Here is a 14,829-nt window from a genome sequence, read left to right on the forward strand (position 1 = left end):
AAGAGAACTATTAGCAGTAGTGTACGGATGCGAGAAATTCCATACATACCTATATGGCAGGCGATTTACAATAGAGAGTGACCATCGTCCACTAGAACAGATCTATAAGAAGAATCTGTGCAAAGCGCCTGCAAGACTGCAAAGACTACTTCTAAGGATCCAAAGCTATGACTTCATGCTTAAATATAAGCCAGGAAAGGAAATGGTGCTAGCAGATGCTTTGTCTCGATTGTCACCATATGAGAAACACGAGGTGGAGGGCCTAACAGTAAAAATCCACCACCTAGTGAATGTTACCCCTACAAAGCTCAGTCAAATCAGAGATGAGACTAGCAAAGATGAGGAGTTGCAACTACTCACACAACAAGTAAAACAGGGATGGCCGGAGAGAATCCAGCAGGTACAGGCGACAATTCGTCAATACTGGACGATTAAAGACGATATTGCAGTAGAAGACGATATTCTCTTTGCTGGATCGAGGATCATCGTGCCAAAGACGATGCAGACACAACTTCTCCATCTCACACATGAAGGCCACATGGGAATGGGGAAATGCAAGCTGAGAGCCAGATCAGCTGTATACTGGATAGGCATGTACAAAAATATCAAACAGATGGTCTCTGCAGGTGGTATATGCCAGAAATACAGAAATGCACAACAGAAAGAGGAGATGATACCTAGTGAAATACCGTCAAGACCATGGCACACTGTTGGGGCAGATCTCTTCATGTGCAATAAAGAATGGTATCTCATAGTGGCAGATTACTATTCCAAGTTTCCTTTTGTGAGAAGGATGAAAGACTTGAGAGCCACAACTACCACCAGGATTGCAAAGAGCTTGTTTGCTGAACAAGGAATCCTGGAAAAGGTAATCTGTGACAATGGAACCCAGTTCACATCGAGTGAATTCGGAGCTCTGGCAGAAAAGTATGGGTTCAAAATAGTAACCTCATCCCCACATTTCCCAAGGGGACACGGGTTCATCGAAAGACAGATCCAGACTGTCAAGAGAACTCTCATCAAAAGTAGTGAGATGGGGGAAGACCAAAACCTTGCCCTCCTATCACTCAGATCAACACCACTGAAAGCAGACATGAAATCACCTGCGGAATTGCTGAATGGGAGGAAGTTTAAGACTACACTACCAGCAAAAATACATCCTCCCCAGGACCAGGAGGACTTCAGACAAAAGCTGGCAGAAGCACAAATCGTAGGAAGCAAACATTACAATAAACATGCAAAGACGCTACCAGAATTGCTGAATGGACAATCAGTGCATGTGCAAGACCCAGTGTTGAAAACCTGGAATCCAGCCAAGGTCATTGGAAAAGCTGATACTCCAAGATCCTACTTTGTAGAGACTGAACCTGGTAACCAATACAGACGGAACAGACTCCACATCAGACCTTCACCTGAACTGGATAAGCAGCAGACAACATCAGCAACATTGACAACACCAGCTACCACAAGCAGTACAACACCAGAAACAAGCGCTACAAACCAAACCACCACGAGCATGCACACTCCAACTCCAAAGGCGACAGCAACAACAACAATGAGAGCAGAACACACCAAAACACCGCAGAGAGGAATGGTCACCACCAAATCCACAAGATGGAGGGACAACATCCAACCACCTGAGCGATATCGCGAATAAAAAACTCACGATTCTTTGTAGTTGATAATAATAGTTTAGATATATTTGTTAATTTAAATTGTTAAATTTCATGTTTTCGTTTTTTGAGAAAGAGGGATGTTACATTGTTATAGTATCACATCGTTAAATGGAACTACTTTGGTATAGAACTACTTTGGTATGGTGTAGTTATATTGCTATGTGGCACACTGTGCACGGGCAGTGCACAGTGCAGTGTGGGACATCTTGTATCACTCCGCACCATGTGGCAGCACTGTAACAAGCTAAGTAAAAGCACTAACTACAGACACTTTTAGTTCATTTTAATGTATATAGTATAAGAACACAAGGAGACACAACATAGCCATAAGGGTACCCCATCACAACCCAGCTGTATTTGTGAACCACAAGGGCTTCCACTCCCTTAACGTCCAGCTGGTGTGTAATCACAGGAAGAACATTATGCATGTAGGTGGCAAGTTCCCTGGCAGTTGCCATGACTCGATCATCCTGCGGCAGTCCACTGTTCAATCCGGCAACCCAGCTTTCTGGATGGCTCCTTGGAGACAAGGGCCATCCCCTAAAGACGTGGCTAATAACACCGATGAGGAGGCCATCAAACGATTCTGAGGAGCGTTACAGTGAGAGCCACCTTTCCACCAGAAGCATCACAGAGCAAACCACAGACTTGCTCAAAATGCAATTCAGATACCTGGACAGATCTGGTGGAGTCCTACAGTACGCACCAGCCAGGGTGTCCAGAATCACCATGGTCTGCTGTGCCCTGCATAACATCACACTGCAGCGTGGCTTAGCGCTGCCTGAGGAACAAGTAGCTCAGTGCACAGCCTCCTCCTCAGAGGAGGAGGAGGAGCCGAATGAGGCTGCAGATGAGGAAGACCTTGCAAAGGCGGCTGTCCCAGTGCCACCAGAACATTGCTGGCCATGGGGCAAGGGATACATGCCAGATTCACGTAACTTTACACAGCAAACCCATGTGGCTGGCACATGGATATGAGTATTTGCACGACCTTCATTACATACCATACAGCATCTGTACAATAAACTCTGCATTCCTGTCACTCTCCCCACCATCACTGCAGATGAAAGGCGCCCTGACCCCTCACTGTGTAACTTCCATTTCTGAGCACACATAGGCCAACTCTTTGATTCTTTGACATCATATTTGTTTAATACAATTGAAATAACAATGACAAACATAACTTTGTATTATATCAAACACCCAAGTGACTACCCTTGTGACTATTTGTGTGTTAACTTTCTCTTACGCGTGCTTCTACGTGGTACTTCCCCCGTGCACCACGGCATTGCTTATGTTTGAAATGGACTCCTCCATTCTCTGCACACTTGCAGTTACTGCGGTTGCAAACACTGTCAGAGCCTCCTGTAATTGTTCCTGAAGCTCCAGCACCACTCACTTTCTGGATGGCCCCAGAGGCACAGTGTTCACATGCAGCTGAGCAGAGCTAGGAGCATCCAGCGCCCCCTCTCCACTGCTATCCTTTCCTCCAGCTGATTCTCACTTGTGAGCTGTGATACACCAGGTGACAACGCTATTCTATCTCGCAAAGGACCCACCGAGGTGTGCGTCTCTGCGCTGGTGTGGGTGCGCTCATTTCTGCTGATGCTGCTCCCTCAGAGGCTGCAGGTTCCTCTGAGGAGTCGTCCGGCTCTTCCTCCTGGACAGTGGGGAGGGGGGCTCTCAATGGTCCTGTGGGGGAGTAAAGGCATGAGTTAGACATGTGATATTTAGGTAACAGACACATCCCATTGTGCAGATGATCAGAATTCAATCTCTACGAACATCAGATACCATATCAGTCACTCATGAAATCTAAATGAGAGGGTTGCAAATATATTCAGTCACCAGCTTGCTCTACTGTGCCCGTCTCTCCCTCCCCCACTTCCAGCTCCTCTGCACCTCTGACAATCTCGATAGCAGCCTCCTCAGCGTTAATTAAATGCGCCATGGAACGTGGACCTCCTCCTGTCCTCCCCCTCTCCCTCTTATTGTGGGCACTCTTTTCCTGCAATGAGGACACAAGTGGAGTTTGAGCGAGAATGTTGGAGTGAGTGTAGTGAATCCATAGCATAGATGCTTAGAGGGAGACAAAGATGGAGTGAGGTGCCAATACCAAGGGCCCTCCCTGTGCGTTGTTAGTTGTTGTCATTGCATAACAGTGAGAGCGAGTGTGAGGGGTGCATATTAGAATGGTGGAGTGATTCTGTACATACAGAGAGCGAGGGATGGGTAAGGGTGCAAGGGATGTAAGGGTAAGTTGGGATGTGCAGGAGTAGGTTGACAATGCAGAGTGCTGGTGATGAGAAGAGATGGGAAGCAGATTGAAGGTAAGTGTGATGTTATACTCACTTTTGCTGAGCGTAGCAGATCATTGAACCTTTTCCTGCACTGATCCCAGGTGTGTGAACACAAAGACCTGGCGCTAACCTCCTCAGCAATTTGCAGCCAGGCTGCTTTGGTTTGCTGAGGAAGCTTCCCCCGTCTTACTCCCTCCACAAGAGCATGGAGGGAACCATCATCAAAGCGGGGAGAAGCCTTTGTTTATGGAGCAATCATCTCGCAAAGACTAGCACACAGGAGCATCAGAAATTTACTCAAATCCAAAGGCTACATGGGCCCCTTAAATGCAGCTGAATCGAAGATGTCAGCAGAGGTGAGCAATAGACCCGAACCCACTGATTGGGCCGGGTAACCCGCCAAACAACGAACCCGCCTCTGCTGGGAAAATCCAGCCCTTAGTATCAGAGCCCAGCACTCCGAAGTCATATACATTGTCATAAATCCCGCCCTTAGTATCAGAGCCCAGCACTCCGAAGTCATATACATTGTCATAAATCCAGCCCTCAGTATCAGAGCCCAGCACTCCGAAGTCATATACATTGTCATAAATCCAGCCCTCAGTATCAGAGCCCAGCACTCCGAAGTCATATACATTGCAAGCAGCTGTTATATAAATTTCTCTCTGCGCTCTTCCCAACCAATGTTCTTTAGCTGCAACTTCAGAAACGAACTGCCATTACCCCTCCATTCCCCTCTCCACACACACACACACTTGTGATATTTTTCACTTCATATGCTACTTGTTCTTCTGGCCTGTGTGAGTAATATTGTAATTGGTATTGCATTAGGAACTGTTTTGTGCCATTCACCCCCTTGCTGAGAACTGACTTGTAACTGACAAAACTCATTTCACTTAGGACCTTAGTACGATAGCAAAATACTGCAGATGCTGGAAATCCGAAATAACAGCAGAAAATGCTGGAAAAACTCAGCAGGCCAGGCAACATCCGTGGAGAGAAAATAGAGTCGACGTTTCGGATTAGACCCGAATCGTTGACTCTATTTTCTCTTCACAGATGTTGCCTGGCCTGCTGAGTTTTTCCAGCATTTTCTGTTGTTATTTCACTTAGGACCTTTATAGCCAAAACGATGTTTTCATCCTGCAGGTTTAGCCAAATTCAGGTATTAAAGGTGAAGGATAGTGCATTAATTCACTGCACTGTCCTGTCCTCCCAGGGTGATCTTTGGCTGTCTTTTCTTAGCTGTAACTTTTGTTTTGAATGAGTACAGAAAGGATTGACTATTATAGTTCTCTTCTCTAAATGTGTGTCTGTAACTGAGATTATTGAAATACAGATTCCTGTTTAATATATATCATATGAAATTGAAACCATTAAAACATTTGTGGCTGGTTGTCTTACCATGAAAGGAGCTGAGGAATTCAGACTGTGCGTGCAGATAATCGTATCTATGTGCTTCAGCTCTGTCCCTGGCAAAAAAAAATTATTGAATCCTGGACAAACAATTATCACAATAGAATAGTGCAAATGCGGCTTTTAATATACCCCAACCTTTCCTTAAGACTTTGTAAAGAGCACACTCCAGATATTAATCTGATATTGCCAGCATGAAACGTTTCTTTGCAGGCAATATAAATACAAATCATCTGAAATGAATGCTGAATATTAATCAGGATAATACTCTTTGGCATAGCACAAAGAATGGTGGTACAGGAAACTTTTGATTAACCGGCACCTAAATAACCGGAAATGTCGGTTAACCGGCAAAATTCAGGAGTAGGTTCAGGTAACTTTTATTACTTGCCTTCCTCCATGTGTTGCTGTGCAAGGGTGTGGCTGCAGCTGTTGCTAAGCTACAGAGACGCTTGCAACTTGTGGCCATTGTTTTGAAGCACAGGGTTTGTTGCTTTATACGGAGCTCTCAGCTCTCGTATCTTTTACTATAGCGCTCGGTGATCCGGAATTTTTGATGAACCGGCACCACGTCGGTCCCGTCAGTGCCGGATAAAAAAAAGTTTCCTGTAATTGAATAACATTTTTTAAATTGGAAAGAATAACTTTGTGGTACTCAGGCAGTTAACACTCGGTTCAAATGCTTCATAAAAATCAATAGAGCAGCCATTGTGTTGCTTGAACTTTATAAAATGGCTGAGACATTAAAAAGAAAGTTGAGTGGGTTTGGTATATGTTCAAATCCAAACTATTTCAAGGTTGTTATTCATTTTCTTCTTTTGAGAATTTAGTATATACTGCTGATACTATTGAACAGTTTTGAAGTAGTTATTTTAGGAAGAATTAATGTCTGTGTTAATTTAAAGTAAGAACCAAGTTGAATCTAAATTACTTTTGTGGATTTACAAATGTATTTGAACGGTTCTAATTTAAAAAAAACCTTTAGTTCAAAATTACATTCCCTATCTGTATGACAATATTTCTTTCTCTCTCTCTCTCTCGATTGCCAGCCCATCAAATGCGGTGTCAACAAGACAAAAACAACTTGAATTTATATAGCACCTTTAATGTAGTAAAACGCCCCATGGCGCTTCACAGGAGTATTATATACCAAAATTTGACACCAAGCCACATAAGAAATTACGGCAGGTGACCAAAAGCTTGGTCAAAGAGGTAGGCTTTAAGGAGCGTCTTAAAGGAGGAAAGAGAGGTAGAGAGGCGGAGAGGTTTAGGGAGGGAATTCCAGAGCTTGAGGCCTAGGCAGCTGAAGGCATGGCCACCAATGGTTGAGCGATTAAAATCAAGGATGCTCAAGAGGCCATAATTAGAGGAACGCAGATATCTCAGGGGGGTGGGGGGGGGGGGGTAGGGGTTGTGGGGCTGGAGGAGTATGCAGAGATAAGGAGGGGTGAGCCATGGAGGGATTCGAAAACAAGGATGAGAATTTTAAAATCGAGACAATAGTTTTTAACCATTTCTAGACTGTTGCAATATTTTCAAGCCTTTTTGTTGGAATATCTGTCGCTGCTAAAATCCTAGGTTTTATTCACACCAGTTGATCGCACAAGGCTGCGTTTTGTGATTGAACTGTGCTGCTGGTGGCTTTTGTTAGGCATATCATTAGAGGCTCCAAAATTATGTTGATGAGGAATGACTTCCCTACCCATTATTTTCCATAATTTGGTCCAGAGGAATGATGTCATTATTCTAAGCAAGTAAAAAACTGGCATGTTTTGAAATTCACTTCCTAGCCTTTAAGCATGAATTTTCTTAAAAAGAGAAGGCACAGCTGCCAATGGTGGGATGAAGAGAGGGGATGCACAAGAAGCTGGAATCAGATAAACGGAGAGTTCAGCAGGGGTAGCAGGGCTAGAGGATGTTACAGAGATGGGAGGGGCAAGGCCATGAGAGGATTTAAGCATAAGGATGAGAATTGTAAATTTGAGGCATTGGGCGATCGAGAGCTAATGTTCACAGGGTGATGTGTGTGCTGAACTTTGTGTGAGATAGAATACGGGCAGCAGTTTTGGATGAACTTAAGTATCCGAGTGATGAATGGGAGGCCAGCAAGGAGAACATTGGAATAGTTAAGTCTGGAGGTGACAAAGGCATGGATGATGGTTTCAACAGAGAATGGACTTAGGCGGGGCGGAGGCTGGCGATGTTATGGAGGTGGAAGTACATGGGATCGGAAGCACAGCTTGATGTTGAGTAGGATACTGAGATTGCGAGCAGTCTGGTTCAGACAGACACAATTGCTGGGAAGGGAGACAGAAGCAGTGTCAAGGGTATGGAATTTTTGGCGGGGGCTGAAGACAATGGCTTTAGTCTTCCTAATGTTTAACTGGAGGAAATTGCAGTTCATCCAAGACTGGACATTGGACAAGCAGTCTGATGGGCGATCTGTTGTGGACACTGTCGGAGGAAATTGTTTCAAGGTTTTGGAAAGAGGGCAAAAAGATGGATATTACATTGCCAATATTGAATACTTGAAAGATGAGAGATGGTTGAGAGGGATGGTGAAGAGGTAGAACTGGAGATCATCAGTGTAAATATGGAAGCTGACCACACATCTGCAGATAATGTCGCCAAAGGGAAGCATGTAGCTGAGGATGAGGAAGAGTCTGAAATGTCTGTTTCTAGAGAAAATAGTGCTGGGGAGGAGAGGGAGATCAATACTTTGTGCAGGGCAATTTGGGGGATGTTGTTTAGATTTCTAGTCATCTTTTGCTATCAATATGTTATCAGGTTTTTCCAAAGATGCAATGTCATATAGGTTATCATAGAAACTGTATCGTCCTTATTACAGATTCAAATTTGGAACTGATTTCCAGATTTTTATAATTCACTATTATATATTCGCAAGAATATATTAATAGTATAAAAACATGGCTCAATTTTGACTCGCCCTGCCTGCCGGAAACCAGGTGGGGGTATTTATACCCACTCCTCTTGCCCCGATCTGGTCAACTGCAAAACCACCTGCCCCAAGCTGATGGGCTCCTTTTTCAAGTGTGCAGATTGGGCTCTGGTGACATCACTGGGGCCAGACCTGTCATTTTATCCTGAGGCCTGAGTAGGGGAGCAGCGGTGGCCTTTTTGACAGGCCAAACCTGCCGGGAACAGCAGCCAGGGTCAGAAGAGGCCCAGCAAAGTAAGTTTAATTTTTTTTTTAGTTTCCTTATCGATCAAGAGGAGTAGTAATGCTTCTCTGGGCCGCACAAGGAAAAATTGGGCCTCCCTTGCCTCAAGCTTCCTCCTCCAATCGGGGTTGCCCTATCAGAGCACTTATCTTATGCCGCAGACCATATCCCTCAGTCCCCACAGCGGACTCCTGTTGCCCGATTTTAATGGTCAGGCAACTGCTTCCAGCCAATGTCCCGACTATTGTGGTCGGCAAGTGGCAAGTTAATGAGTCCCGGCTGTTAAAATCAACCCAGCCTGCCTGCTGGCACACCTCGACGGGCACTTTTCACCCAGGTGTTAAAATCGAGCCCTGCCTCTATATAAAATGTGGAAAATTAATTACAGATTTGGAAGTAGAATAATTGTTTAAATAATATTGAACTTATTACTTTTAACTTTCAAATTACTTTCTGTATCTAGGTGTTTACTTAAAATGACTCAGTTCTTAGTAAATATTTCAAAAGACCATAGAGGAGAAATTCATTACAGCCCAAGAATGGATGTTAACTTTAGAAAAGTTTGAGATTTAGTGCCAGGCGCTAATGAATCACATTGCATGTAAAATTCAGTCTCATTGCACAAAAAGGATTGGATTGCTAAATCAAGTGCTAATGGCCTAGCTCAATATCAGGTGCAGTCTCATCACAAGTCATTACTGACACAGGCGTTTTCCAGTTCTTAAAGGGGAGGTTCATTCATGCTGCAGAACCTAATTCTCAGCATTGCTGGCTGTGAACCTGTGTCAGCAAGCAGGAGCAGGCCAAGCCCAAGCAGCTGGATGACTCAAGCAGGTGTCATGATGGCAGATCCACGCCCCAGGGAGAGGGCCTGCAGATTTTTGGGCCAAGCATTAGAGGCATTGGTCTTCACTGTGGAGAGACAGAGGGCGCTGCTCTACCCGACAAGTGGCAGGAGGCCCATGCTGCAAGTCTTCCGTGCCATGTGGAGGGAGGTTGCCCAGACTGTCTCGGGCAGCACTGTGGTCCCCAGGACCCACACACAGTGCAAGAAGAAATTTAGCGACATCAGGTGGTCAGGGTGAGTCAATGCCTCAACAGTCTGCACACACTGGCCAAAGCACCACACCCCCAGCACTCTACCTACCAACAATCTCTACCTACCAAAACTCACACCCTATTTGCACACCTTGCACACAATGACAGCTATTCAACTATGGCAGACACATCACCCAAACACATTGCTCCACACTCACTCACACACTTTCCTTTCTCTTGCAGGCCAAGGTGGCTCACAACAGGATGGAGCAGGTGGGGGACAAGCTGACACCCAACCACTGTCTGAGGTGGAGAATAGAGTGCTGGAGATTGTTGGGCGCCAGATGGTGGGCACCGTGGCCGCCGGCAACGTTGACCCCTTTGGGGACAACAACTGTATGTTCATCCCTACTCCTTCTTTTCACATCCCACTTACCTCTCACCCCACAAGCCTTTCGCACTTTCCAGCTAATCATGCTGTATGCATGCATTTCTCCCTTCCTGCCCCCCTCCTCTCACCTTAACCTGCCTCTTGTGCCTTTATGCTTTCAGATAATGAGCAAGCACCAGAGCAGCCTGTCCCTGTGGGCACCGTTGAGAGTGAGGCGGGAGAAGAAGAGGAGGAAGAACACACCGCGTCACTGCATGTCTCACCCACAGGCACCAGCTCAGATACTGGCACTACGTGTTCTTTAGAGGCTAGTATAGAAGCGAGATCTGCACAGGGTAATGCACCGGGGATGAGCGGGCTGCAGCAAGGCTAGGGGGAAAGGGTAGCTTGGGGGCCAGCTCCCCAGAGGGCGAGTTCGTGCGTGAGTTCAGCTGCACAAGACTCAGATGAGGACCTCAATGGGGTGTTCTTTAGAAGAAGGGTGATGGGGTATGCACATGGAGATGATAAATGCAATGGCAAGGGTGCCCAAGAGCCTGTCGGCAATGGTAAGGAGCCTGGAGGAGTCCGCCTCCAAAATAGCACAAAGCTTTGCGTGCACCATGAAGCCCATCATTTCCAGTCTGGAAAGGATGGTCGACTCCCAGCGAGACCATGGCGATCCAGACCTAATGCCGCGTGTGATGGGTGATCTGGCAGCTTCCATTGCAGCACAGGTGGAAGCGACGCAATATCTTAGTGCTGTAATGCAGTCTATGGTTGGTGCCATTCAATCTCATACTGCTCTCATGCAGTCTCAGCTTGATGCCATGCAAGCTCTGACTGCTGCCATTGTGGCTGGGCCTACCACTGTCGACTTGGGCTTTCACGGTGTTGCAGCTGGCCAGCAATCTCTGCTGCAACAGATTGCTAGTGTTGCTGAGGTGCTGCCCTGGGAGAGTGGCAGTGGGTCAGTGGAGCAGGAAGCTGCTGTCCTCTCTCAGGATGACTGCATTCCTGCTCCCACCACTGCCACTCCGCCACTGCCCTTGTCGCTGCCCAACATCCAGCCATCCCAGACTGCTGCCGCCCATGCTGAGGTGGTGCAGTCTACAGCTGAGCCTTTCAGGCCCAGAGCTGGTCGAGGGCATCCTGCAAGGCCATCTGAAGTCTCCCGCACGGACACTCAGCAGCCTTCCACCAGCCCTGCTGCAGCCACTGGGCCAACACTTCATAGGGGCACTAGAGTAGGCAAAGGCACAGTAATGAGAGGCACCAAGGGATTGCACAAGGGTGAATAGTTAATAATGTTGTTGTGAATATGTGTTAATTGATTATTGATAAATTTATTCAGTTTGGATTATTTTGTGGTGCGTCTCATTTCAGCTTTGCGCCGTGAAATGGCCTGCGACAGGGATGGAATGATGGGGATGTGGTGAGCAATGGGGATCTGGGGTTTAATTTATTGGAACTGCAGGCCGATGAGGCGGTCACGGGCCACCCTTCCGGAAGGCCGATTGATTGGCTACCTCCTCCCTCGCTCCTGTTCCTCCTCCTCCTCCCCCTCCTCCTCATCTTCCTCTTCATCTTCCTCTTCCTCCTCATCTTCCTCCTCTCCCTATTCCTCCTCTCCCTCTTCCTCCTCCTCTCCCTCTTCCTCCTACTGAGGTGGTCCTGCAATCCCTGGTGACAAGGGTGGGCCCTCATGATGGCCAAATTGTGGAGCATGTAGCAGAAGATGACGAAATGGGACACCCGCTCAGCCGAGTACTGGAGGGCTCCTCCCAAGCGGTCAAGGCATCGGAACCGTTGCTTGAGCACCCCGATGGTCTGCTCAATGATGTTCCTGCTGGCGGCATGTCTCTCATTATATGAGTGCTGGGCAGGAGTGTTGGGGTTGCGGAGGGGAGTCATGTGCCAGGTGGAGAGTGGATAGCCCTTGTCTCTGACCAGCCAGCCGCGAGATTGACATGGTGGCTGGAAGAGTGCTGGCACGGCGATCTGGCGCAGGATGAAGGCATTGTGGCTGCTACCAGGATAGCGGGCATTCACATTGAGAATTGCTGTCTGTGGTCACACACCAACTGTACTTTAAGTGAGTGGTAGCCTTTGCAGTTACAGAAGATGTCAGGATTGTTATGCAGTGCCCGCAAAGCCACATGGGTGCAGTCAATGGTGCCCTGCACCATGGGGAATCCCGCTATCCTGGCATAGCCACATGTACACTCGTCCTGCTTCTCTCGGGTTTTGGGGAAGGAAATGTAATTCCTTCTCCTACTGTCGAGAGCCTCTGTGACCTCCCGGATGCAGCGATGGATGGTAAACTGCGAGATGTTAGCTATGTCTCCTGTTGCAGAATGGAAGGATCTGCTGGCGAAGAAATTGAGGGTGAAGGTGACCTTGACTGCCACTGTGAGAGCCGTGATCATCCTGATCTGAGGCTGGAGGTCTGGTTGCAGGAGGTGGCAGAGTTCTGTGCCCACCTCCTTGGTTAAGCTGAGCGTTCTAATACACTGCTCCTCACTTAATTGGATGTAGCAGAAGTGCTCTTGGAATACCCTCGGAGGATAAGAGACCCTTCATGGCCCTCCTCCTCCCTCTGGCCACATGTTCCAGTCTTTTTCGCTGCCTGCACTCCCTCCACCGTAGATCCTGGAGGGCGAGGTCGACTGCCAGTACAGCCCCCATTAATGTAATGAAGTGTAGCACTTTGATATGTTGTGAGAATAACTGAAACTAATTTTTAGTAGCCACAATGCTCCGGAGACTAAACAACCTTTAAATGACTGAATTAAACTGTTATTCAATGTCAAACTGACCAGGAAGCAGTGAAACAGCGCTAACCTGAGAGCTGTGACTCATTACTCATGATCCCTTTAAGTAGCGCCCCTGGAGCCAGCTGCCGACTACTTCACGCCTCCTCTCCCTGTCGCTGTCAGGGCGAGGTGCTAAGGCAGGGGGCGATAATCAATTTTGCAGATCAGGCGCCCACTAACGTCTCGATCTGCCTGGCGCTGAAGTCCCCGGCGCTAACTCATAGCGGCGACGCTGCGGGGGGGGGGGGGGGTCAGATTTGGCGTGCGGCACTATTGCCTCGGCGCCCCATTAACGCCCCTGCCAGGCGCTAACTGGAGGCGCTAAAGTACTGAATTTCTCCCCCTGTAGCTTTTAATTGTTATATTTCCATGATTTGTCTTTAGATTCAAACTTTTAATTCTATAAGGATAGTGTTCAATTACATTACAACATCCTTCTCTTGTATTGGACTACAAGCCACAATCAGATCAAACTTCTTATAATTATTTTCATGGCTTTATTTGGTTTAATTAAATGCAAGTAATCGTCTAATAACCATGTGTTAATTATCCCTTGGCATGTCGAGAGTTATAAACAGTTCATTACCATTGAGATGTGTGGGTAGCCAGAGAAGGTTTTTGTGTTTTTTCCCCTAGTGTTTAAGTTCTATTGATGTATAACTTCCTTAAACCACAGATTAGAACTATAATTTTACAAACTGTAAGCTTGTATTATATAATCATTCCTCCACATGGCCTGTAAAAAAAATAGCTGCTGCACAATATCCAAAAAGTATAATCATAATTTTAAAACAATAGAATAGAAACTGATCTGGTAACAAATAACAATCATATTTTACGTAGTTGCATAAATGTAGGTTTGAGTTCCCTGTATGATTGATATCTGTTAGACCTGCATAAATACCTGGTTATGAACAGGATTGAAGGTGACAACAATTGGTATGGTCTGAGTTAGCCAAATGCTCCATGTGGTACGATGATTTCTGCGTTCCTAAACCTAGAGGGAATGATGTAATCTGCGGAGGGTACTTGGCCAGGGCTAGTGCAAATGTGGCTGTACTGTTCTGCAGTTTTGGTTGTTTACATTTGGGATCAGGGTGTGTTCATGCAAAATTTAGACACAAGAAATAAAATAGATAGTGCAGTGTCTATGATATGGTCGTTGTACAGGATCTATGGAAGTCGTGAACTTGAGGGCAGAATGGCCTTTTCTCCTTGCACAATTACTTATATTATACTTGAACTGATCAGCACCAGGGTTTCCAAATGTACATGGACAGAGTAGCTAGCCCTTAATTTCCCTGGTTATTTTATGTAGCTCTGTATGCAGTTCAGAATTGGAGATTCTAGTCCTGTGAGATGTTGCATGTGATTTCGGAAAAGTTTACTTTCACCATGTCATTGATGTATTTAGCACTTCACATCAATATTTTTATATCTGTTCTGTAAGACCTAATTTTTTTACTTGGTTCTAAATCATTACTGGGCTTTTTTTTTAAAGCCCAGCTAAATTACTATACATCAAAACAGACTGCAGACAGAAAATAAATCTCCAATATCAGTTCGACTTCATATCATAGAATAAAGGAGGTCATTGCTCGCCCTTTATTCTTTTGGTAGTAATTTAAAATTTATTCTCTCTAATTACCTGCTCACTGACCAGTGGAAATAGTTTTTCCCAAAGAGCCATAGTTTCTCTTCATAGCTAAAGCCTCTCATCCCTGGTGTCATCACAGTGAATCTCGTTTGCATCAATATCTCCATGGCCTTGACATCTTTCCGAGAGTAAGGCATCCAAAACCAAACTAAATATTCTAACTGCAGCCTACTAGATGATTTATGTAGGTTTAGCTTTATTTCTTGGCTTTTGTCCTCTGTGGCTCTATTTATAAAACCTAGGATCCCATATGCTTTTTTTTTACAACTTTAATAGCTTTTTCTCCCACTTTTAAAGATTTGTGTATCTGAACCCCTAAGTCTCTGCCCATTTACTCTTTAACAGTTATAGCATACTTGTTTTCACTGTTCTTC

The 14,829-nt window shown here is 45.8% G+C and overlaps 1 long non-coding RNA gene across 1 annotated transcript in view; it reads right to left on the reverse strand.

The window, feature by feature from the left end:
• Positions 1–1,991: 1,991 nt before the first annotated feature.
• Positions 1,992–14,829, reverse strand: part of LOC147106209 (uncharacterized) — a 50,396-nt gene continuing 37,558 nt past the window's right edge. Inside the window, exons 3-4 of the long non-coding RNA XR_015081387.1 lie at positions 5,381–5,448; positions 1,992–3,368 (exon numbers count right to left, since the gene is read on the reverse strand). This is a non-coding gene — a long non-coding RNA (uncharacterized LOC147106209). The remainder of the gene's footprint in view (positions 3,369–5,380; positions 5,449–14,829) is intronic.

The sequence above is a fragment of the Somniosus microcephalus genome, chromosome 16 (genome assembly GCF_052327205.1).
Source record: "Somniosus microcephalus isolate GS21.2 chromosome 16, FLI_Smic_1.0, whole genome shotgun sequence".
NCBI lineage: Eukaryota > Metazoa > Chordata > Chondrichthyes > Squaliformes > Somniosidae > Somniosus > Somniosus microcephalus.